The following is a 25123-nucleotide window of genomic DNA, read 5'->3' as shown; positions in this document are numbered from 1 at the left end:
ACATTACTATTGACCACAACATTAGTGCTGTCCAATGAGCAGCTCGAAATAACTAAATAAATAATAAAGAGGACTTAAAAAAAACTATTTGGAACAGGTCTCAACAGTGACCATTTGTGCAACGTGGCTTTAAAACCTCTGTTATTGCCTACACGCAAAAAAAGATTGCAGTCGAAACTACCATTCCGAGGGTTATTTTAAGAATATGCACCGACGATTTTCAGCAGATAACAAACACGTTTGATTTTACCATGCGCGCAGTAAAAATCAACTGTGGCCCATGCGCAATGTTGTCACATGAACTGAAGCAGTAGTGAATTTCTATGAAACCATGGTTAAATTTACTGAAATTTCATGGTAGTTTTAAAAACAAAATAGTAGTTTTTACCACAGATTTTTTTTCTGTGTAGAGATTAATAGAAACAAACTCGATTATCATGAGGAACATGAAAAGGCCCCGAAGTATACTTTTAGTCTAGAGACTACCAACGGTCACACAAAAAATAAGATTTATAGCTTGATAGTGGAGGTAGTTGTCGACTGTAACTGCCTCTGACTATTGTTTATCGGCTATGCAATCTGATGACCAGCTAAAACGCTATATTAATTCTGATCCGACGTTAAAATTGGTTCAGATTTTCATTGTCATAAGTGTCCTTAGTTTAGTATATTGCTCGAATAAAAAAAATCACTATAAATTTTCAATAAATATAAATATTTCCCTACATAATGCAAAATTTCCACAAACAATAAAGAATTTTCCACAAAGCACATATAAAAGCAAAAATAACAACTGTAAGAAGAATTTTCCACGATAAAATCGAAATGTTCCATTGAAATAAGTACAAAATTTCCATAAATAAACCAATATTAGCAAAAAACAATTACAAAATTGGGACAAAGTCAACGGAACGATTGGTTCGACGAATGCGCAAAGCGCTGCAGCAAGGGTCTCGGCAGAACGTGGAACGCTACAGGCGGAAACGGAAACCTGGCCCGAAGGAGCTGGACAATTGTCTACACAGGCCGATTGTCAGAATCTGGGAAAGTGAACAGCTACCGGAGGAGTGGAAAGAAGGGGTCATATGCCCCATCTACAAGAAAGGCGACAAGCTGGAGTGCGAGAACTTTTGAGCGATCACCATCCTTAATGCCGCCTACAAATTGATATATCAGATCATCTTCCGTCGTCTGTCACCAATAGTGAATGAGTTCGGCGAATACTTCAAGAAAATTTAAAAATCACTTTAATAAATAAAAAAACCCAGATTAATCCCCCTAGCGTTGGTGGTGCCTTCCTCGCGCATTAAAAAAATAAGGAAAATACATAAGAGAGGTCGAAATAGCACTTTAGGGGAATAGATTTTACTTTTTCCATCAATTCATATGCATTTGCGGTCATTTGAATGCATTGCTGCAATTTTTGAAAAAAAAATTCGTTTTTGAAAAAAAAATTCCCAAGGGGGGACCCTTGGTAGAAAAATAATGTTTTTTCAATAAATTTGGAACGCAATGACCGATCGGGCCAATTTTTAGTAGGAAACAAACTAGACCGCAATCCGCGTCGACTGCAACTTGTTGCGAGCAAATCAAATAATACTAAGTATCAAAAAGTGTCGTCGAGCTGAGTCGATTGGTATATAACACTACGGGTCTCCGAGCCTTCTATCAAAAGTTCGGTTTTGGAGTGATCCTATAGCCTTTACGTATACTTTGTATACGAGAAAGGCAAAAAATCAAGAAAATGCCGTGAATACCATCTGTTTATCGATTCCAAGGCGGCATACGACAGCATAGGCGTAGAGCTATGAAAAATTATGGACGCGAACAGTTTTCCTGGGAAACTTACCCGACTGATCAAAGCAACGATGGATGGCCTGTTGTAACCTGGGGTGTAACAGTCGGGGTACGATTTTCAACAGATCCAGTCAATTTATTAGTTTCGCGGATGACATGGCCATTATTGTCGGCCGAACATTTGCAAAGGTGGCCGCCTGCAACGTGGAGCAACAAAAGTTGGACTGGTGGTGAATGCATCAAAGACAAAGAACATGCTTGTGGGCGGAATCAAGCGCGACAGGGTCCCCCTTGGTAAGCAGTATTACGATAGACGGAATACCTTCGAAGTGTTTTAAGAATTCGTCTACCTTGGATCCTTGCTAACGGCTGATAACAATGTTAGTCATGAAATACGAAGGCGCATCATCTGTGGAAGTCGGGCCTACTACGGGCTCCAGAAGAAACTGCGGTCAAAAAAGATTCGCCATCGCCTCAAATGTGTTATGTTGAAGACGCTGATAAAACCGGTAGTCCTCTACGGACACGAAACATGGACAATGCTCGAGAAGGACTTGCAAGCACGTATTCGAAAACAGGTGCTTAGGACCACCTTATGTGGCGGTGTGTAGCGGCGGAACCAGTATCCAGAAGGTAGCTAAAGCCAGAAGGGTACGATGGGCAGGGCATGTTTTGCAAGAATGCCGGACAGCAACCCTGCAAAGATGGTGTACGCTTCCGATCCTGCAGGTACGAGACGGCGTGGAGTACAGCGAGCGAGGTGGGCAGATCAAGTGCAAAACGACTTGGCGAGCGTGTAGCGCATTCCAGGATGAAGAGATGCGGCCTCGAACCGTGTATTGTGGCGTCAAATTGTTGATTCAGTGTTGTCTGTTTAGATGTAAACTAAATGACTGTAATGAAATGAATAGCTAATTGAAAATGTTTCTATTTTGAGGCATTGAGGGTTCGCCTTAGCCGACCCATCTTGCCCCATCCTACCCTACTACTCAATCACATTGCTGAACGCTGCCTACAAGGTACTCTCCCAAGCTTTATGGCGACGACTAGCACCAATTGCAAGATAATTCGTGGGGAAGTACCATAGGCATTATTCATAAACGAACGCCCTCAAACGGACCAGGTGTTCGCCATACGCCAGGTATTGCAGAAATGTCACGAATACATCGTGCCCACACATCATCTGTTCATCGACTTCCAAGTCGCATATGATACCATCGAGACTAGTCGTGACATATCACTACGGATATGAAACTTTGACGAAACTTGTGGGCGACCACAAAAGATATTTTAGTTACTAGATAAAGATTGTCGCTGTCGTCGCTGTCCGGAACATCTTTTGCTGGCGAGGATAGGGGAGCTAAATGTCAAAGAAGGAAAATCCATACGATTTGACAGGTATGTACCACACATGTTTCGGACAGCAGAACAAAGGGAACAGAAGCGAAAATCTTTATCTAGTAACTAAAATATCTTTTGCGACCACGCACTTGGAATTTTTGAAAGTGAAGTGCTGCGTACCATTTATAGTGGGCTGCAGATGGTGGACGATACGTGGAGATAGCAAAAAAAAAACACGAGTTGCATCAACTGTTGGGAGAATCAGTTATCGTTCATATCGCGAAAATCAGAAGCCTGTGGTGGACCGGGCACGTAGCCAGAATGTCGGACAGCAACTAGGTCCTTACCAACGATCCAACTTGCAGAATGCAGACGGCTGTTATGTACTTCATCTAATATTTGTTTGAGGTGTGCATAAAAAGGTTACTTCATTAGATCGATTGCATAATGCATAACTTTCGTTTGAATTCACTAAGATCGATGCATAAGATTTGTTAGCAATATTATGGAATCGGTATACTAAAAGTGCACGAGAAAAACCTGAGTTTGAGTCGATCAAATTTTGATCGACACAACCTTATTTGTGTTGGTCTGGAATTTCTTAGACGTGCATTATCTGGCATAGCCGGTATCAATTGATTTTGTTGTGCGCAGCATTGAGGTCAATGAACAGATTGTAGGCATATTATATTTGCTGTAGAATGCAGATAGTGTATGGCAAACATCTGGTCCGTGGTAAAAACAGCTGCATGTGGCGTATGGTAAACATCTGGTCCGTCCATGAATCCTGTCGGCTACTATCTCACAGAATCTCGTAGAACTGGTGAAAGCCGACGACGGCTATGCAACTATCGAGCTTATTATGCTTTTCGTAGATGGGATACATGACACCTTCCATTAACTCCACCAACAGAACTTCCTCCTCTTAAATCTGATCTGATCCAGAGGCGTCGCGTCCGCATGTGCATCGATCGAAAATATGCACGGATTTTTTTATAGGCGGCATGTGACCCATGTGATGTGAGGCAACCAAAATGCTGCGATGGGGGCGCGTTATATCACAGCCACATGTTGTTTCAATTCAACATGGCGGTGCAGCCTTAATAGACAAAAAAGTCGAGTGAAATCGTATGGAGGGATCAAAAATGTGTATGGTCCGTAACGCTCTGACAGTTACCTTAAAGCGTTTTATGCTATTTATAAGAATGGACTCAGTAATCAAATTCACAACATCAAAACGAGTTATAGATTTGATCTCAAACTTTGCTCGGGTAGCTACTGGTACAGTCGCCTTCCCACATCTCGATATTGAAGGGACCATCGAGATAGGGAGAGATCGTCCATAGATGGTCTAGTAGCCCAAAAATGTGATCATATCGACATAAGGAGAGTGAATCCAGACAAAATATGATCAGAACACATCGAGATAGGGAGGTTATCCAGATGTAGAGTGCCCAAATCTATGTAGATTGAAGGGACCGAGGAAACCATCGACATAATAAGAGATATCGAGATACAGAATATCGGGATGTAGAGAGTCGACTATCAATGGCGTGATAAATGCATTGAGATTCCTAAAGTTCTACAATGAGTTAGTCGGTAGCTCAAGAGATCAATATCGTCGACCTTGGGCGAGATTCCTCCAGTTTCCCCGAACGCTCATGGCCTCTCTTATGTTGTTGAATATTCGCACATTCGCATTAAGTGACCAGCCCTCTGAAGTCTGCCGTATTTTAAACAATTCACAACATTTTCTTCTTTGTACATTTGAGATGTATCCTGATCAAGGAATGTAAAATAACAACATTGCCAATGACAACAACATTATCCTCTCTTGTAAATGTTGGGACAAACTCAACTCGCAATAAGCGTTTGTCCCAAACTGCAACAGAATAGGACAATGATCGCCTGCCACGCATTTTGAGAAGTAATCGGTTTCCGATGATGTTTTTGGTTAAATTAGTATCAGTTATCATAGATTAGACATAAACTTAACCATCTGTTGACATGATTTGCATTTTTCTTCTAAAATAAACAAGTTATCGCAGTTTGAAAAGTTCACAACAATTACCTCTCCATGGTTGTTGCAAATAAAATGGAACGCAACAATGTCTTTATCCTCTGCAGATGGGACAAAGAGTTATCGCTATTCTCTTTTGTCGCTTGTTTTTTGCATTTTTCAGCGACAATTACATTCCTTGATCCTGATTCATGCATCTGCGCCACACACCATTTTCTAGTATCCCTCCGAGAATTGTACGTAGCACTTTTTCGCTCAAAAACCCCGAAAGTCTTCCAGTTGGTTTCTTAACGTCCGTAAAGGATGACTACAGTAATATCTCGATTTTATCACCCCCATGGTGAATTTTGGGGTGATAAAATATGTGACAAAATTGGAAAAAAAAAATTCCAATTTTTTAATTCATTCCACAAATATGAATCATTTTATGTCTAAGAAAGGTACCCGTTATTTCTTGTCGAAATTGTTTACAGAATATTTCCCAGGTACTCAAAAGTCTTTCATAATGAACTATAGGCGGTGAAAGATATTTAATGAAAATCAATGTTGTTTGCTGGGTGCTGCGGATAGAACCGCTTTTCTGCTCTCAAGTGAGTAGCAGGATATTTTGAAATCAATCCCATAAGCAAAATTATTTTGCAGTTTTTTTGTTGGGGCGTAAGATCACTGTGTCCACTGAGTTGAACTTTTGTGGTATACCCCTGTTTGCTATTAACTACGCATTTTGTAGGTAGAGGTGTGCGCCGCCGCGCCACGCCGCCGCCGCCGACAGTTTTTGGCCCGCCGCCGCCGCCGGCATGTTTGCATCGGCGCGCCGCCGTTTTTAATTTTGTCACGCCGCTGATCTATATTTTTCCACGCCGATTAAAATTTGAAGAAGTCCGCAGAATTTTTCGTGGAAATTTCAAAAAGATTCAATCGAATTTCCGTAGAATTTCCCGAATAATCCCCAGCCTCACATCATCACGTTGGAACCCCAGATAATTTTTCGTGGAAATACCAATGATTTCCTTGAGAATTACCTTTGAAATTCCGAAAATTCCTAAATTCTGAATTTTAGTGGAACAAGGTGTCTACTCAATTGTAGAAACAAAATTCCCTAATTTTGCTCTACATTAATTTTGAGGTAAAAAGAAACCTGCCATATACAGATTTTTTGCAGCAAGATAATCAATTCAAACAAGTCGAACGAAACAAGTTTTTCAAAAGAAATTATTGGTGGCCTCACATTTTTTCTCGTCATCTTTTTCTTTTTATTCGCAGAGTTTGCATATCCCACTAGCACATTGCCGCCTTGCAGTTTAGTGTTAATTGAGCACTTCCACTGTTGTTAAATGCGCGGTTTATCTAAGCCGGGTTACCATTTTTCATTCATATATCGTGAGGCCAACACGATGATACATTTATATGCCCAGGGAGGTAAAAAAAATCCAACCCGAAAATTTCCTAGACCTGATCGGGAATTGAACCCAGCCACCTTCTGCATGGTTTTGCTTCCTGGCCCTGACTCGTAAATTAGTTCATCCAGAAATTGCTTCAACCATTCAATCTAAAAAATTTCTTCACGTATTCTTTTGAAATTGAAATTGGAAATTCGACAGACATTCTAAGAATTGCTTTGAAAAAAATCCCTCAGAAATTCTTTCGGAACTTCCTTCAGAATTCCATAAAAAAATTCCTTTAGGTATACTTTGTAAAATACTTTGTAGATTTTTGCAGATATTCTTTTCAAATTTCTTCGAAAATTTGATCGATTTTAATTAGTAATTTCTTTAGAGGAACTTTAGTAAACTTCTTCAAGAATTGTTCCGGAAATTTGTTTGGGACTTTCTTAGGGAATTCCTTCAGAACTATGTGCGGATATTCCTTCAGAAAATCATTTGACGATTCCTTTGTAAATTCTTTTACGAGTTCCTTTAGCACATTTCAAATTTTAATGTCTTTATTAATGAGATTTTCAGACCACGGCTAGCTCATATCAGATTCCTCGAAAATGTTTTAAGGTCACTTCTGACGGAATCCAAGTTCCAAAGTGCTCGCGTTTTCGGGGGCACACCACTCGATTCAGAGGCGTCGCACAACTGTCATTTTTGTTCAGTTTGCTTTGCTGCGTCGCAGCATGCGTGAAATAACAATGACAGTTGTGCGTTGTTTCCGTATCGAGTGGTGTGCCCCCGAAAACGCGAGCACTTTTAAACGTGGATTCCGTCAGGAGTGACCTTAAGGAATTCCTTTAGAAATTCGTTCGGAAATACAGATGATGAAAAAGTATAAAACTGCTAATTTTGCTCCAGTTCATGTGACCAACATCTGTTCTGCCCACTCACATATTAGTCCCATACCGTTTTTTTCGCATACTGAGCTATTACTATTGAAGTTCCAAATCGCATCTTCCATATGAAACTTTTAAAAATCTAATAAATTGAAAAATCATCGTATCTTTCTGAAATTTTGCTAAGTTGTTCATCATTCGCTGGATTACCGTAAAGCGATTTAGTTTGATCGAAACATTGTTTAGTTTTGAGCAATTAGGTAGTTCATGTAAATTCTTAGTGGGTCTGTTATGCGGGTACTTTTTTTCACTCATGGGCATACAAAATCGCAGTTTTTATTATGATTTTTGGAAGTACATAAAAAATGAACCCTATTCATTGGGTTAACTCAAAAGTGACGAAAAGTCAAATGGGACTGTTATGCGAGTGGGGGCAGTATTGTGCTCAAACATAGCAGCCAAAAAACCGGTAGTATAAGTGTCAAACCGATGTTGTTGATGCAACCAATCATACACTACAACATGATAGACAGCATATGCCAAGTTAAGCTTATTGAAGCCAAATAATTTTAAATGGCAAAATAATTTTAATGGTTACAGCGCCACTAGCGTTTTAGTACTTATGCTCTACTGGGAATACATTCGGAAAATGCTTCGGATTTTTTTTGAAATTGGTTCCTTCGGAAATTCCTTTACGAATTTCTTTGGAAATTTTAATAAATTCCTTCAGGAATTTCTTTGGAAATTATTTCTAAAATTCCTGAAGGAGATTATTTTCGATTAAACAAATATTTGAGGAATTCCTCGAGTAGCTTCTCCGGAAAATTTTTAGGTCATTTCTAGAGAGTTTCTCTTCTACAAATTTCTTTGAACATTCGGAAATTCTCTTAAAATTTCCACAGACATTGATTTCGAAATTCCTTCGGAAATCTATTCATAAATTCATTTTGGAATCCATCTGAGGAATTCTTTGATTTTTTTAAAAATTAGTTCGAGAATACCTTTAGAAAATCTTTTGAAAATTCTTCTGGGAATTCTTTGGAAAATTCCTTTAGCAAAAATCCTTCACAATGTCCTTTAGATTTTTTTTCTTGAAAATCTCTTTATGTTCTACCGGGAATTCTTTAAAGAATCGTTTCGGAAATTCCTCCTGAATTATCTTTAGAAATTCCTCCAGGAATTCATTCGAAGACTCATCTTGGAAATTCCCCCAGAAATAATTTAGAAAATTACGCTTATAATTTCTAGGACACGTGATTCCTTTGTAAAACCATCCGAAAATTCTTTTGAAAATTGATCCAGAAATTTCTTCGAAAGTTCTTCCAGGAACTGCTTTGAAATCGTTAATTATTATATATTTGTTAATACATTCATGAAGAATTTCCTAGCGAATTCTCAGAATATTCTACATGCAAACCCTACTTGATTTTCCGAATAATGCTTAGCTCTCTTTAGGTCGGAACAACGGATCCATACGTGATCAATTCTTAAAATTGTTATTTTTTTTTCATGTTTGAAAGTTCCCTGATTGTGTCAGAAATTCTCTGATAATTCCAGCATTTTTTTTTTCAGGTTTTCCAGGTAGTAGTTATTCTGTGGAAATTCTGGAAAATTCCGAAGAACTTTCCATGGCAATTTAAAAAAAAACTCGTGCTAATTAGAATAAATTTCATATGAAAACTCCTAACAATTTCCATTGAAATCGATTTTTTTTCTCATTTTGAAAAATTTCCCGCGGAAAATTCCTGGTGAAAACTTCAGCGAGTTTCCCGTAAAAACTCCTTAGAGTTTCACGTGGATGTTCCGAAAAATGTTCAGTGTAAATTTGACAAAATATTTTGTTGAGTATTCTGGAATACGAAATATAGAAAATTTCTCATGAAAATTCTGAAAAGTTTCTCATGCAAATTTTTGAACTGTTTTCCCCTGAAATTCTAAACAATTTTCTTTAGGAATGACGAAGAGGTGCACAGTTCCCTTTGCAAAACTCGAAAATAATTTCCAATGAATATCTCAAAAAATCTCAAAAAGATGCTCCCGAAAATATTCCGAAAAAATGAAAAAAAAAAAATCTTCGAGCATGTTACAAAAAAATCACCACGCCGATTCACGCCGCCGCCGCCGCCGGTTAAAATGGCTTTCGGCGTGACGCCGAAAACGCCGCCGCCGCCGACCAAAATTCTAACAAACGCCGCCGCCGTCGATTTTCGGACCGGCGCACACCTCTACTTGTAGGTTGATCACCATTTCTCAAGTAAACAACCCAAGACGCGTCTGTTCCCAGTCCGACAAAATTGAAATAATAAAACTCACTAACTTTCCAGGATTTGCGTTCCAAATTTCACAAGGTTGCATAAAGCCACTATTTAGAAATTTGGATCTACATTTGTACAATGCACAACAACTGCAAAGTGGATGTTCCGAGGTTTCACGTTCCATGTTACAGAAACGACAGATATCATTCTGAACCTGGCCAATATTTTTCAAATAATATCTACTGGGACAGTGTACGGTTATTAGGCCAGTTAAGGTCAAAGAGCCCTCTTATTGAGCTTCAGAAGCTTGTTGGTTATTGGAACATTTGGAATTATAAATCTCTTTGATTGAGCACACTTTTTGGCGACCATCCAGTTGGTCATCAACCTTTGTGCTTCCCAGGATTTCAATTCCATTTTTACGGTACAGTATATGATACCGCAGAAAGGTTCTGGACCAATGAACTGTATGTTTGAACCTTGTTTCGCAAGCTCGTCTGCATTTTCATTACCTTCAATGCCACAGTGTCCCGGAACCCAGTATAGGTTTACGGAGTTTTCTTGGCACACCTTTCGAAATGAAAGAATGCATTCCCAGACAAGTTTTGACGTACTAAATGTACTACTCAATGCTTTGAGTGCCGCTTGACTATCAGAGAAAATACAAATATTTGCATATCTATAATTCCTTTTAAGAGAGACATTAACAACACATTTCATTATAGCAAAAATCTCCGCTTGAAACACTGTTGGATAGTTTCCCATTGCAACTGAGATCGCTACCCCAGGGCCGAAGATTCCTGCTCCCGTTTTTGTTCCAATTTTTGAGCCATCTGTAAAGAATTTTATGGAACCGTCACGAACAGTGGGATCTCCGACTTCCCAATCCATACGGAATGTCATAGTTCTCCACAGGTTTCATCCAGTCTCCATTCATATTCATTACTGGCCCATATTGGAAATTTTGTGAAATACTCAAGTGGCCAACTAAGTCTCCTGGCTTGAATAATTTCAACCGTTTGAGTTTTTGCATATTCTTTTCCGCTTCTAACAGCACGAATTCTTGCAATGGTAGCAGATTTAGAATTGCATCTAACGATTTTGAAGGAGTGCTACGCATCGCTCCCGTTATATCAATGGACACTAAGTTTTGGACAAGCAGTTTTGTCAGCTTCTTCTGTGCAGTAGCCTTTTTCGTTTTTGGCCACCACACAAGAGCAGCATATCGGCACCAACATTTCAAAAGGGCAAAACTGCTTTTGTAAACAAGAGCTTCTCACGTCGCTGATGGACTAATTTGAGCCAACCCACGCAATTCAACACCACTGATGGAAGCAGCGATTCCTCTTCTTTCATTCAAAGGCGCTGGATTGCGTGGGTGAGCACAAAAAAGCCCGCCAGCGACGTGAAAAGCTCTTGTTAACAAAAGCAGTTTCGCCTTTTTGAAATGTTGGTGCCGATATGTCGGTTTTGGACGACAGCTACTTGACTGTCAAACATTTCCCGCTCTTCGAATTTCTCTTTCCATGTTGCATGAAGGCGCACACATGCGCGAGACTCTACATGACCTTACGATGGTTTACATCCATTCCTGCTCCAATCAGTTGCTGAACCAGTTGCTCGTGAAATCTCGTAACGAGTGAATTTTAGTTGCATTTCTACTAAGTTTCCACTCAAAATATAAAGTGAATATATTTGTTACAAAGAATGCAAAACTCAAATAAAGTTTATTTTATTTTTGTCCCCAAATAATAACAATACTTCTCAATATAGGATCTGAAACGAACATAATCACAATCTTCAATGTTTGGCTCCGGCACAAAAGAAAATTTTGGCTTCAGTTTGACAACCAAATCGATTCTATCCGCACCACCCAGGTTGTTTGTGGTATTATTTACGAAAATAAAAAAGAATGACAACATTTTTTTGGATGACAAAATCAGGTCGAAAACGTGATAAAATCGGGGGTAGACAAAATCGGGGAGTGACAAAATCGGGTCAACACTGTAGTAGTAAAATCAAAGTTTTAAACATATTGCAGGACCTAAGCTTATTACGTAATTCGTAGAAGCCAGCTTTCTCAGAAGCATTACGTCTTTTCACTTCATGGGAAAACTCATTGTCACAAGCGTTCCCAAGTAAATAAATTCTTCATCAACTTCAACACATCCCCATCGAATACTACCTCAGCACCGAAGGCCACTAGGCCGAAAGTTGTTTGGCCGAATATACCATTTCTCCGAACAGACCATGGCCTGAATAGGCAAGTTGGCCGAAAAGGTCATTTGGTCGAATAGCCATTTGGCCGAAAAGGTCATTTAGCCGCGTAGGTCATTTGACCGAATAGGTTATTTAGCCGAACAGGTCATTCGGCCCAATGTGTCATTTGACGTCTCACATCTCACTTCTCACTGTGAATAGAAATACATAAGAAGTTAGAGGTATTGAGTGTGAAGAGAGGCGTCTCCCTTCTCACTTTACGCAGTGAGAAGTGATAAGTGAGAAGTAAGATGTCTTATTTCTCACTGTAAAAAATGAAAAGCGCGAAGTGAGTAGTGAGACGTCTCACGACTCACTTCCCACTATAAAAAAGTAAGTAGTGAGTAGAAAGATGTCTTACTTCTCATTTCGCACTACTCACTTTTCACAAGGAGAAATAAGAAATGAGGAGTGAGACGTCTCACTTCTCACTAATTTCACACTTCTCACTGTGAAAGTGAGTATTGCGAAGTGGGTAGAGACGTCTTACTACTCACTTCGCGCCTTCCTCTTTTTTCAACGATAAGTGAGAAATGAGGGGTGACAAGTGAGATAGCTCACTTCTTACTCCTCATTTTTCACTTCTCACTGTGCACGGTTAGAAAAAAAATACCTAATTTGAGGTACTTTTTTCTCTTGCATCTCCTTCCCTCTTTCCTTTGTTGTCATAAAATGAGGAGCAAAACTACTCAACAAGGGCTGTAAAATGTGAGAACCCAACGTTAAGTAATCTCATGTTCACAAAAGTTAAGTAAAATTTACCTAACCCTTGGCTAGTTACATCCTTAAATTCCAGAAAAAAGTACCCAATATTGGATTCCCAAACTAAACTCCCGATTTGAGTGAAAAATACCTAATCCTAAAGTGAAAAAAGTACCTAATCTTTTTTTTATAACCGTGTGAAAAGTGAGAAGTGAGTAGTTAGAAGAGAAGAATAAAATAAGTAGTGAGAAGTAATACGTCTCACTTTTCAAATGATCTATTCGGCCGAATGACGTGTTCGGTCAAATAACCTATGATCGGTTCGGCCAAGTGTCCTATATGTTCTATTCTGCCTGATGACACATTCTGGGGAATGACATCCGGCCAGATGGGTTTCGGCCCAATGGTTTGTTCGGCCTAATGCCCTTCGACCAAATGGCTTTCGGCCAAACCACCCTTCCTTCATGAGGACAATGAGGTTGATCTCATTCGCAATCTTCTTCTTCTTCTTCTTATTGGCATTACATCCCCACACTGGGACAGAGCCACCTCGCAGCTTAGTGTTCATTAAGCACTTCCACAGTTATTAACTGCGAGGTTTCTAAGCCAGGTTACCATTTTTGCATTTGTATATCATGAGGCTAATACGATGATACTTTTATGCCCAGGGAAGTCGAGACAATTTCCAATCCGAAAATTGCCTAGACCGGCACCGGGAATCGAACCCAACCACCCTCAGCATGGTCTTGCTTTGTAGCCGCGCGTCTTACCGCACGGCTAAGGAGGGCCCCTCATTCGCAATGCTCAGGAGCATATGCAACCGTGTGGTGATAGTGCCGTTCTTCTGCACGCCAGATCTCCTAATCGCCCTCTTGAGTGCAATGTTGAACAATAACTTTGAAAGTACATCACCCTGCTTCAATCCATCTAAGGTCACAAACAAGGTTGACACTTATCTCCAATCCAAATACTTGATTTCGAGCCATCAAGCGTTGAACGTATCAGCCTAATCAGTTTTGCCGGAAAACAATGCTCGTACGTTGCTTGAAAATCAATTAACAGATGGTGAGTCCGCAAGTTGTACTCCCGGATTTTATCAAGAATCATCCGCAGGCTAAACATCTGCTTCGTCGTTGATCGGCCCTTACGAAAGCCTGCCTGGTATTCGCCGACGAAGAACTCCTTACGCAGTCTCAGTCTGTTAAACAGAATACGTGACAGAATTTTGTACGCCGAGTTCAGAAGGGTGATCTTTCTGTAATTGGCACACTCTAGTCTATGCCCTTTTTTATAGATTGGGCATATGAGGCCATCCAACCAGCCGGTAGGCAGTTCTCAATCCTACCATAAATGTTTAAATAACGTGAATCGATTGCTGCAGCAGCTAACTCCCAAGTTTGAGGAGCTCGACCGGAATCTCGTCCTTTTCAGCAGCTTTACTTTTTTTAAGCTCATTTAGAACCTTCTTGATCTCATCCAGCATTGGTGGTTTCACAACTTGACCGTCGACTATGTCCATCCTGCTCCTTAATACACCTTCGTTTTCACCGTTCAACAAATCTTCGAAGTGCTCCTTCCACCTGGCTGCCACCATTGTCTTGTCCGTCAGCAAATTCCAAAAGGGCTCTCCTTAGCCGTGCGGTAAGACGCGCGACTACAAAGCAAGACCATGCTGAGGGTGGCTGGGTTTGATTCTAGGTGCCGGTCCCAACTTGACCGTCGACGTCGACTATGTCCATCCTACTCCTTAATACACCTTCGTTTTCACCGTTCAACAAATCTTCGAAGTGCTCCTTCCACCTGGCTGCCACCATTGTCTTGTCCGTCAGCAAATTCCAAAAGGGCCCTCCTTAGCCGTGCGGTAAGACGCGCGACTACAAAGCAAGACCATGCTGAGGGTGGCTGGGTTTGATTCTCGGTGCCGGCTGCGTACGCGTACTAAGCTGCGTACGCTCAATTTTCGGATTGGAAATTGTCTCGACTTCCCGTGGCATAAAAAGTATCATCGTGTTAGCCTCATGATATACGAATGCAAAAATGGTGACTTGGCTTAGAAACCTCGCAGTTAATAACTGTGGAAATGCTTAAAGAATACTAAGCTGCGAGGCGACTCTGTCCCAGTGTGGGAATGTAATGCCAATAAGAAGAAGAAAGAAGTCAGCAAATTCCCCTCTCGGTCGTTGCACATGACGAGCATTTATCTCGTCCGTCACTCGCTGGCACTCCTCATCATACCGACCATTTCGTTGGCGTTGTTATGCAGTGCCAAACACTTCCTACGATCACTTGTCGACAAGTGAAGACATTCCACTAAAAAGCTCAGAATAATTTTCTTAACTTCCTACGATGTTGTAGTCACAGCTTCTACATTGAGCATGGAAAACAACTTCCAAGATCCGATCACTTGGTTATACCTTGACCTGCCCTAATACTGTGGTTTTCATAAAAAATCAGAACCTGGCCATGTTCCATGATAGCCATGTTCTGATGTTTGATGAAAACCACGGTATTTGGCGATGCGCGGAATTAGGGCAGGTCACGGTATTTGTGTTCCGATACGATTAATTTGGAGTTTGCAATTCTTTTTCAACGTGTAAGTTTGTCAACCATACATAAAATCAAAGTTTTCATATAAACGGTTAGAAAAAAGTACCTAATATTAGGTACTTTTCACTCAAATCGGGGGTTCAGTGTGGGAACCCAAAATTAAGTAATTTTTTGTTGAAATTAAGTAAAATTCACTTAATATTAAGTAAAATATACTTAATTTTAAATAGAAACTAGCCAAAAGTTAGGTAAATTACACTCAACTTTTGTAAACATGAGATTACTCAACGTTGGGTTCCCACACTTTAATGCCCTTGTTGAGTGGTTTTGCTCTTCATTTTATGACAACAAAGGGAAGAGGGAGGGAGATGCAAGAGAAAAAAAGTACCTAAAATTAGGTACTTTTTTCTAACCGTGTACGCTCTTGTACACTGAAAACCAAAACTACCCAAAAGTGGGTTGTTTGCACTCAAAACCGTGGTTTGGGCCAATAACCCAAATTTGAGTAAAATGACTTTTCTGGCACTAGGTAGTTTGCCTTTAATCCCATGTAAACAATTTACCCAAAGCTGAGTTTAATTTATCCAAAGCGGACCTTAATCAACCCAAAATAGAGAATATTGAATTTACTCAAATTTGGGTTATTGGGCTGAGCAACCTCGGTGAGGTGTTTGCATCTTGCTCTAGTTTTGATAGCAATCATGGGGAAGAAAGGGAAAACTACCCAATTTTGGGTAAATTTTTTCTGCGATATTCTCATCAGTGCGTATATTGAACTCAAAGTTTGGGTTGATTTATCTGTCCGTGTAGACGATAATGACGTCTATGAAATATTTTCAATAATATTTATTAAATAATTTATGTTATATATTTTATAACTTGAGACCAGACCCAAAAAGGTGAACACAACTTTGAACCAAACCTATCAGCGAATAATTTGTTTCAAGACGGTAGTTTGAGTTGAAAATAAATTGAAACTTCAATCAATCCACTTTTAGTCAGCTAAGGTTGATCAAATTCCATAGCTGGAATACCGTCGTCTCGCTATTTAGTGATCGCTAGAAATGGATCATGCTAGGTGATGAACAAAAATCGAAATACAACGCTGGAATCAACGTTTTCCTGCAATTTTCCATCGAATAATGTTGCTTCACAAATCACCATAGTAGTTCCACGCAATTGTTTTGGCCTGGGGATAGAAATTTAGATATATTAACTAATTAGTTAAATTGAATAAGCTTAAGCTTACTAGCATGCAAGTTGTTAAAATGCTATTGAACAAAGCGCGTAAATATATAGTTCGACAGATTCGACTAAGACAATACAAATTACTGATTAAGTCAAAATACGTATCTGTAAATTTACAATCCAAACCACTCCTCTGTTCAGATTCCCTAAGTTGTTCAATTGTTATTTTCTTTGAGTTTGACACAATCAAACAATTATTAGTTTCGTAAACAATGTCAATCGTACTAGAAAAAATATATTACATCAAGAATAATATCCGTAATAAAAATGTCTTGAAACCGTTTACCATGCGACAGTAGATATTAAAGTGACATACAATAAACGCGTATTATAGTCAATTAAAATAAAATTTACACTACCATCTGTGAGCAATTCGGTAGCTACACATTTGCTTGCTCTATACCTATAGATATGCGATCATTCGACGAAACGTTTTCACATTACACAACACTACGCGGAAAGAACGACCGAATTGCTGCACTCTAGCTGTGGGTCATTACTTTGAATCAAACTTTTAGTCTAGATGTTTCTTCGCAAATCATTCAAGCAAATGCAATTCGCCTACAAGAATACTGCCTAATCAACACAATTTTTCTTCTTCTGGTAAGCTTTGCATCTTCGCGAATCAAAACAATCCTCACACTTTCTCTTCTTCTATAGCAGCCAGCTGTCGATTTCATTATCAGACAAACTGGTTCATATCGATGCAAACGCAAGGATCCGGTTCTTAAGGTTCAAAGTTCTTATAACTGCCCACTCCGGCATCGGCAGTAGCCGACCCTAACAGTCGGTGTAGGGTTTTGCATAACACACTTCCCCGCACTGACTGGTGTCCACCTGCCTTCCACATCCTTCTTCGCCCTCGGTTTCGTTCACTTCGCGAAGCAAGTTTCCATCATGGGGGAAGCAAAAAAACGCAACATTCTGCGCTGTCATGGGGAAACTTAGCCTTTCTCTTCTCGGGCGGAGCTGCAAAATGCGACCAAAGTCTGGCCAAAGATCAGCGGATTTTGATCCGGAAATTACCTGTTTCGGCCCGTAGCTTCGTAGTCCTTCCCCAGTCAGTATGATATGTTATCGCACCTAGAGCTGTACGATCCTTCGGACGGGGATGACAGAACGCTGCACCAATTTTTCCTTCCTCGGTATTGAAATGGCAGCCACTGCCCGCAGAAGTGTAACACTTTTCCTATCACGTAATCCTGATCAATGGGGGAACGAAAACACACAAAATTTACTAAATAAAACCGATGACGACGGAAAAGTTTCTCGCGATTTTTCTTCGGCGCACTGCACTACACTTTTCCCGACGCATACAGTACGGATTCCGCGGATACAAGCAGGAAAGACTCCGATTCCGTCGAATCTCGCGAGTGAATGGCAGCAGGACCATCCAGAAAGCAGCAGCCAACAACACGAGGGAAGATAATTTTTTGACGAAGGTTTTTGACAGTTCACTAGCACAAAAGGGAAATGAAGAATGGTGTAGTCGGGGCTGAACTGGAAAAACCCCAAAATCTAGAAGGGGTTTTCAACAGGTCGAAAACAGTGAATGATTTTCCATCAAAAATTGTGTTTATTTTGCCATTGATTCTTTAATCCGCATAGAATGATACCAAACATCGGGTAGGGGAAGCATGCAGCTACCTGCTGGTGGTGTTGGTTTGCGTGGGAGTGCAATCAGATTGGACAAATCGACCTTTGTTTACAAAATCACATACGTTCTTTTGATTGTATCTCGTTTTATGTTACGTTTAGACAAGGCAAGTCGCTTGAATCGAACGCGAACTGAACCTTAATGCTACGTTTAGACAAGGCAAGTGAATTGAGCAAGTCGCTTGAATCGAACGCGAACTGAACGTGTAAACACCTTAATTCAATTCACTTGAACGAAAAGAAAGTTGAACATGTTCAACTTTTGGCAAGTCAATTGAATTCAACTGAGTTGTTCAACTCACTTGCCCTGTCAAAACGTAGCATAATTGGGTCCTAAAGCCCTACCTCGTTTATGGTTGCAAACGATAGTGCATCGGTCAAGAATACTTGTACCGTTGTTATAAAAATTCTAGTATAATATTTTTATTTTATAATATTTTTGTGTTTAAGACATTTTAAGGCAAATTTTGGGCTGTGCAACATTTCAGAACGAATGAACCATCAGCCCAAAACGTCAGCCCCATATATTAACTGTCAAAGGTTGAGTCAAGTGCCCTGCGGTGTTTTGCTAGTGCGAATGAATCCGTACGTCAAACAAGACCGAAAATGTCGAGGAAGCATTTTTCATCTATTTTTCAATTTCAAATTAAACAATGTTCTTTTCAATTTTTGAGTCTAAAGAAAAACTGACACGTTTAGAATGATTACCTTCATCGTTCCCTGAAAGAAAATCGAATATCGATTCTTCATTTTAGGACCCAATTCAATTTTACTTGAACGAAAAGAAAGTTGAACATGTTCAATTTTTGGCAAGTCAATTGAATTCAACTGAGATGTTCAATTCACTTGCCCTGTCAAAACGTAGCTTGATTGTCTCAGTCAAAATATATTTAAGTTACAAGATAAAGATTGTCGCTTCGGTTCCCTTTGTTCTGCTGTCCGAAACATGTTGGTTACCGCACTGTCAAATCGTATGCATTTTTCCTTGACTGACATTTAGCACCCTATCCTCGCCAGCAAAAGATATTCCAGACAGCGACAATCTTGTAACTAAAGCATCTTTTTCTCAGTCGATTCTTTGTCTTATTTAAGGTCAACCACAGAGAAACAGACGTCTCACTCAACGCATGTTCCATCGTTCACCTTTTTAAAGGTTTATTTAACTTTATGTAGGTGGTCAATCAGCCACCGATGGCGCTTTCATCAATTTTGCTTGTGTTTGACGTTTTCACACTACCGCCATCTGGTTGCCGCTTGGCCACACACCGGGACACTGAAGACGACCACACAGTTGTGGTCGAAATACGTATCTGCAAAGATAACGAAAATTAACTGGTGGAATTAAATGGACAGTACTTAATTCGTCTTAGACGGTTGAATGCATTCCACTAAAAGAGCTTAATATATTTTTCTGAAGATTACCGGTGCTACAGTCGCGATCCGCTGGTTGGGCCACGACCTCGGCCCAACTAACGAATTCGGTTTTTTAGTTGGGCCAACTGACAGCCATTTGAACACGTGTATTTCGACTTGAACATCACAAATGATGTCCAGTGACGCCCAATCCCGTTTTCCGTGTTTACATTGAATTTTGACGTCCGGTTGCTTTTTAGTTGGGCCATGGCCCAACCAGCGGAGGCCCAACTAAAAAGTGACCCAAGTATTAAGATCCCAACCAGCGAATCCCGACTGTATAACAGTTGCGCGACTGACAGGTGATCAAATTTGGTAGCGCGATAAGAGCGCTGCTATTTGATGAACTGTCAAACGTCACCGGTACGGAATACAGCTACCAAATTGAGAACCGAAAATAGTGACCGATACGGAAACGTGTGACGAAACTAAAATGTAAGCGCTGCGCGGGTGATTAAAATGCTCGCGACCGATAATGATGCCCTAACTATTTTTAAAATCTAAAGCAAAAACCGAAAAAGTGCTAAACGTGTGAACCGGCCTAAATAATTCACCCGATGTTCGTTCAAAATCGGGCCAATCTAAAAAAACAGCGCTTTAGATTTTTGTTTTAAATTTAAAAAATAGGGCATTGGCAGGTTTTGTTCTAAACAAGTTGCATTTTATTCGGCAACTCGGCCGTACGAAAACCATTTTTTTGTTAAATGTCTTGGCTGTGCATATGCTTCGTTTCGAAATAGACAAAATGATATGATATTTGCGAAAAATAATCCACGTGTCTTGGAGGGACTCGATCCCTCACCTCCTACTCTCTAGATAGGCGTGATTACCCCTACACAACAAGATCACCTAAAGGTCACGTTTGCGGAATAGCCATCAGAATTCGAGTACCAACCTCCACCGCGGTTATCTCTTTCTGCAAATTGAATATCTTTCGGATGCTTGATTTGTCCAATCTCACATGTGCTTTACTGTTGTATATCCACAGGATCGCACTCTATCTCTAATCAAACTCATCAAATGCTTTAGCCAAGCAATCCTTTGGCACAGCAGAGTGTGATTGATTCGCACTCTATTGGCGCTTCGATGTTGCATGATGAAGAAGAAGCAGAAAGATGATAATCGAAAAAATCTCCACCCGAAATTATACGAAGAAGTTTTTAAAACTCTTTCCTAAAATTCTAGAAGCAATTTAATTAAAAACGGTAAGCAGTACAGGGTGGGACTTTTCTTCTCGTCCAGTTAGTCCCACCAAGTCCGCCCAATTGCCACGTCATGGAAGACAGCGGTCACCACAGTGTCGACTATAGGGAAGCAATTTCCTATTATGGACCCCCAAGGGGTCTACTATAGGGCGAATTCAGTTAGACTTTAAAATGTTAATTTCAACAAATAACGTCGTGTATTTGGGTGTTTTATGTATGTATGTGAAAACCCGCATAATCATTTATCGTTCTTCGTACAGTTGCAAATATAACATGGACATAGTTTATATCGTTACCCATTAAAATTAAGTTCTACGAACAATACATATATATGGTATCACAATTACCTCAACCACAGAGAAACAGACGTCTCACTTAGAACAAAATGCAATCAAAATTATCGTCACGAAAACATTGTCGCCCAATGCTAAAATCACGATGAGTGGCCAAGCGGCAAGCAGATGGCGGTAGTGCGTAAACGTCAAACACAAGCAAAATCGATGGAAGCGCCAAGCGTGGCCGATTGACCACCTACAAAAAATTAAATCAACTGTTAAAAAGGTGATCGATGGAACATGTGTTGAGTGAGACGTCTGTTTATCTGTGCCTCAACCTTAATCAATGAGGTTTACAGTCTACAAACTATAATTAATATAATACTGATAAAATCTTTCCTCCAAAAATGTATGAAGCAAATCGTTTTTTCTTATGGTTAACATTCTCAACAATCCGTTGCTCATACAGTCCGGTCTACAAAAACCATAGCCACTATGCTCAAAACGTTATCAGACTATACTACGCTTATGGTTCAGTACCATTATCATTACGGTTTAACGTGGAACGTAAACCGTTCTAATAATGGTTCGCCTGATGTTTGGATTTATGCGGGAAGGGGATGCAGAGCTTGTTGTTAGATATCAAGCAGAATTAATGGGTCGTATGAATAAAAAGTAGTAAGTTCAACTTTACTACATTTTCAGTAGTAAACGTCACTTGTGGAACATGTTCGTATGAATAAAAGAGACTTTACTACACTACACATTTCGAACATACTACAAACAACTGATTCGGTATGAATAAAACAAGAGTTTACTACTGATTTCTTGTAGTCTGCTCAAGACGTTGCTACTCATGTTTCAAATGCAGATTATTCATCAGAATCGAAGCGAATCGGCTTTGTTCTTGAAAATAGAAGTCCAATTTAGAGAAAACAAACAAAACAGACATGTCTTTTGTTGATTAGTCGCATAAAAATGATGAAATCATCATCGTCATCATGGGGTCTATTTTGTTTTGACGTTTCTCCGTGTAGTAAATGGTAGTAAACTGTAGTAAAGGCTAAGTTCGAATGTAGCATTTGTCATAAGTTCGGAAATGTTTTTATTCATACACTGGTAGGAAAAACATTTTGATTTTCATAAGTGTTGCCTTATGAAATACTATAAATTCATTTTATTAATATTTCATAAGGTACCACTGGAAACCCTAAGTCTGCCTTATGAAATTCATAGCTATTTCTTATGTAAAATAATCATAAGGCATTCTTATGAACCAGCCTAGTTCATTTCAACGAGTGAACGTTATGCCTCGACGTATGCAGTTGTCAAATTCTTCGAGACGAGATTCACATAAAACGTTTTCCAAATACTTCCACCATACGCGCTACACCATGAAATCTTATTAACGAGAGCTGCTCTAGCAAAAACTATAATTGCTACAAGGCTTTGTGTTCCTCAATTGTGCAGACGAAGAAATGTGTATTTATTATACTGTGAAACAGCTTCTAGTCACCTTCAATCAACCTCTGAAAACTGATTCAATCTACCTGTTCCTGGGATAGACCGATCGAGCGATTTCCGTTAGCACATAGTATGCCGCAAAAATACCACATCCACTGGTCATGAAGTTCTTCCTCTCCAATTCGATGCTATCCCACATGCCATTAGTGTGAGTCTCTTTTGATGCAAATGTGCATTCTATTTTTGATTGATTTTCCTTGCCATATCCACTTTAGCAAAATCACGGTCAACTCGCGGTCAACAGCACAAAGAAAATAACTATTGAACCAATCATTATGCAAAAGTTACCAAAAATCTGGATACGACTGCCTACGCTGTAGATTCGGTTATCCGGTAAATAATTGATTCGGCCACTGCGTCCTCCTCCTCCTTACACCAAACAACAAAAACTACAAGCACTTTTATTACGAGTGGCGTTACAGAATAACTTGAAGCAAAGCAGAATGTTTTACTTCAACTATAAAGATTCCAAGATAAATCGACACTGAAGGATCATATTGAAGAGAATATGTATACGCACATCCCTGGCCTCATCAAACTAGAAAAAACGTCAATAGAAGTTAAAGTTGCGGGAAAGCGATTTTCACAAGGATTTTCATCAAGCTTCAGAGAAACCCGTCGAGGCGGAATGGCGAATCGAGACGGATTTCAAAGCAATTAACGGATACAGAAGAAGAGGTAACATTCTAAACTATTTCAAAGAAATATATATATGTATAAAACTGCAACCTTCTCATTCTAGATAAGGAAGAGATCGATTCGGAAATGAAAAAAAATCACCACTTTTATCATTCAAAATGGAAGGAAAATTCAAGCGTGTTGTCGTCCGAAAACAATAACAACAGCCGTCCGGCCGGGTGATAGAATTATCTAACGGAAAATCAAGAATTAAACTCCGATACGTGGAACTTCAATCGGTTATGGCCCGTTTACATATGAGCTAGTTCTAGCGAACAATGCACTATCCGACAATACTAGCACGAAATTAGCATAATGTAAACGCTTATTAGCGAGGACAATTCCTGTTTACATGATGCTAATATCGTGCTAGTATTGTCGGACAGTGCATTGTCCGCTAGAACTAGCTCATATGTAAACGGGCCATTAAGGAATGATTGGTAAGGCATAAATTGTTTAATTATGTACTGAATGAGTACTGTTGGTTTAAATACGTTTTGCCATGGTATATCATATCGTACAATTCTAGTAGACGTCCTTTATGGCCCGTTTACATATGAGCTAGTTCTAGCGGACAATGCACTGTCCGACAATACTAGCGCGAAATTAGCATAATGTAAACAGGAATTGTCATGTGCTAATAGTGTTTACATTATGCTAATATCGAGCTAGTATTGTCGGACAGTGCATTGTCCGCTAGAACTAGCCTATATGTAAACGGGCCATTATGGCCCGTTTACATATGAGCTAGTTCTAGCGGACAATGCACTGTCCGACAATACTAGCACGATATTAGCATCATGTAAACAGGAATTGTCCTCGCTAATAAGCGTTTACATTGTGCTAATATCGCGCTAGTATTGTCGGATAGTGCATTGTCCGCTAGAACTAGCGCATATGTAAACGGGCCATTATGGCCCGTTTACATATGAGCTAGTTCTAGCGGACAATGCACTATCCGACAATACTAGCACGAAATTAGCATAATGTAAACGATTATTAGCGAGGACAATTCCTGTTTACATTGTGCTAATATTGCGCTAGTATTGTCGGATAGTGCATTGTCCGCTAGAACTAGCAAATATGTAAACGGGACATTAGTGCTGTCCAATGAGCAGTTCGAAGTAGCTCGAAGTTGTTCCCGTCCTGCTCGTTCTTTTTTGTCAACAAATGGGCATGAGCAGGACAGGGAGAAACTTCGAGCTACTTCAAGCTCTCATTGGACAGCACTATTATGTCTCGACGAATTCTATGGAACCGTCCACATATTACGTAAGCAGTTGTGGGGGGAGGGGGTCTATCGTTTTCTAATGCGCCATGTACCTAAATGAAAAACATTTGTATGAATGAAATCTTACATAGGGGGGGTGGACCAAGAAAAATTGCATAATAAGTGTACGACCCCTATGTATGGATAAATACTTAAGGGATCGTACACTTATTACGTAAGCAATTTTTCTGGGGTTTTCGAGCCCCTCTCCTCCCATGTAAGATTTTTTTCAAACAAATGATTTTTTATTTATATGGAGCGTAAGATATTGACCGACCCCCCTCCCCCCATAAGTGCTTACGTAATATGTGTACGGCCCCTAACTGAAATCGTAAGGTTATATTGAACATGTTTTCCCTTTGCATTACAGACAAATTGGAACTGCTTGGGTAGCTGATGTGAGTAGACCTGAAACTGAAAGCATCGTCTTCTCAAAGTTAGCCTCAGTAATCTGCCGTGAATCGCATATCTGTCCCATATGAATAGGAAACCCAGCAAAGATGGGACAGATAAGCGATTCACGGCAGTAATGTAGCTGTCTCCCAAATCCAGGGAACCAGATAGAAACGGTGCTGTTAGAAAATAACACAACACTAATCAACCAATATTGGAACTTATAATATGGATAAACAATGTTGGAGATCATGGAAGAAAACATCAA

The 25123-nt window shown here is 39.8% G+C and overlaps 1 protein-coding gene and 1 long non-coding RNA gene across 4 annotated transcripts in view; one reads left to right on the top strand and one right to left on the bottom strand.

Annotated features, from left to right (window-relative positions):
* The window catches only part of LOC134208722 (mitoferrin), an 85448-nt gene extending 67585 nt beyond the window's left edge, over nucleotides 1–17863 (bottom strand). Inside the window, exon 1 of one of the 2 annotated variants that reach the window (XM_062684560.1) lies at nucleotides 17468–17863. The gene's annotated coding sequence lies outside the window, so the exon portion shown is untranslated. The remainder of the gene's footprint in view (nucleotides 1–17467) is intronic. The other variant, XM_062684558.1, reaches the window with a different exon arrangement.
* Nucleotides 17864–22106: 4243 nt separating this feature from the next.
* On the top strand, nucleotides 22107–23367 carry LOC134214442 (uncharacterized). Of its 2 annotated transcripts, XR_009979789.1 has the most exons (4): nucleotides 22107–22662; nucleotides 22730–22847; nucleotides 22937–23192; nucleotides 23257–23367. It is a non-coding gene; the product is annotated as an uncharacterized LOC134214442 (long non-coding RNA). The 2 variants fall into 2 exon arrangements; XR_009979790.1 differs by having other exon boundaries at nucleotides 22730–23192.
* The last annotated feature ends 1756 nt before the right edge of the window (nucleotides 23368–25123 follow it).

Source organism: Armigeres subalbatus, chromosome 2 (assembly GCF_024139115.2).
Source record: "Armigeres subalbatus isolate Guangzhou_Male chromosome 2, GZ_Asu_2, whole genome shotgun sequence".
NCBI lineage: Eukaryota > Metazoa > Arthropoda > Insecta > Diptera > Culicidae > Armigeres > Armigeres subalbatus.
The sequence above is the reverse complement of the archived record's forward strand: the minus strand, read 5'-3'. Positions and strand labels throughout refer to the sequence as shown.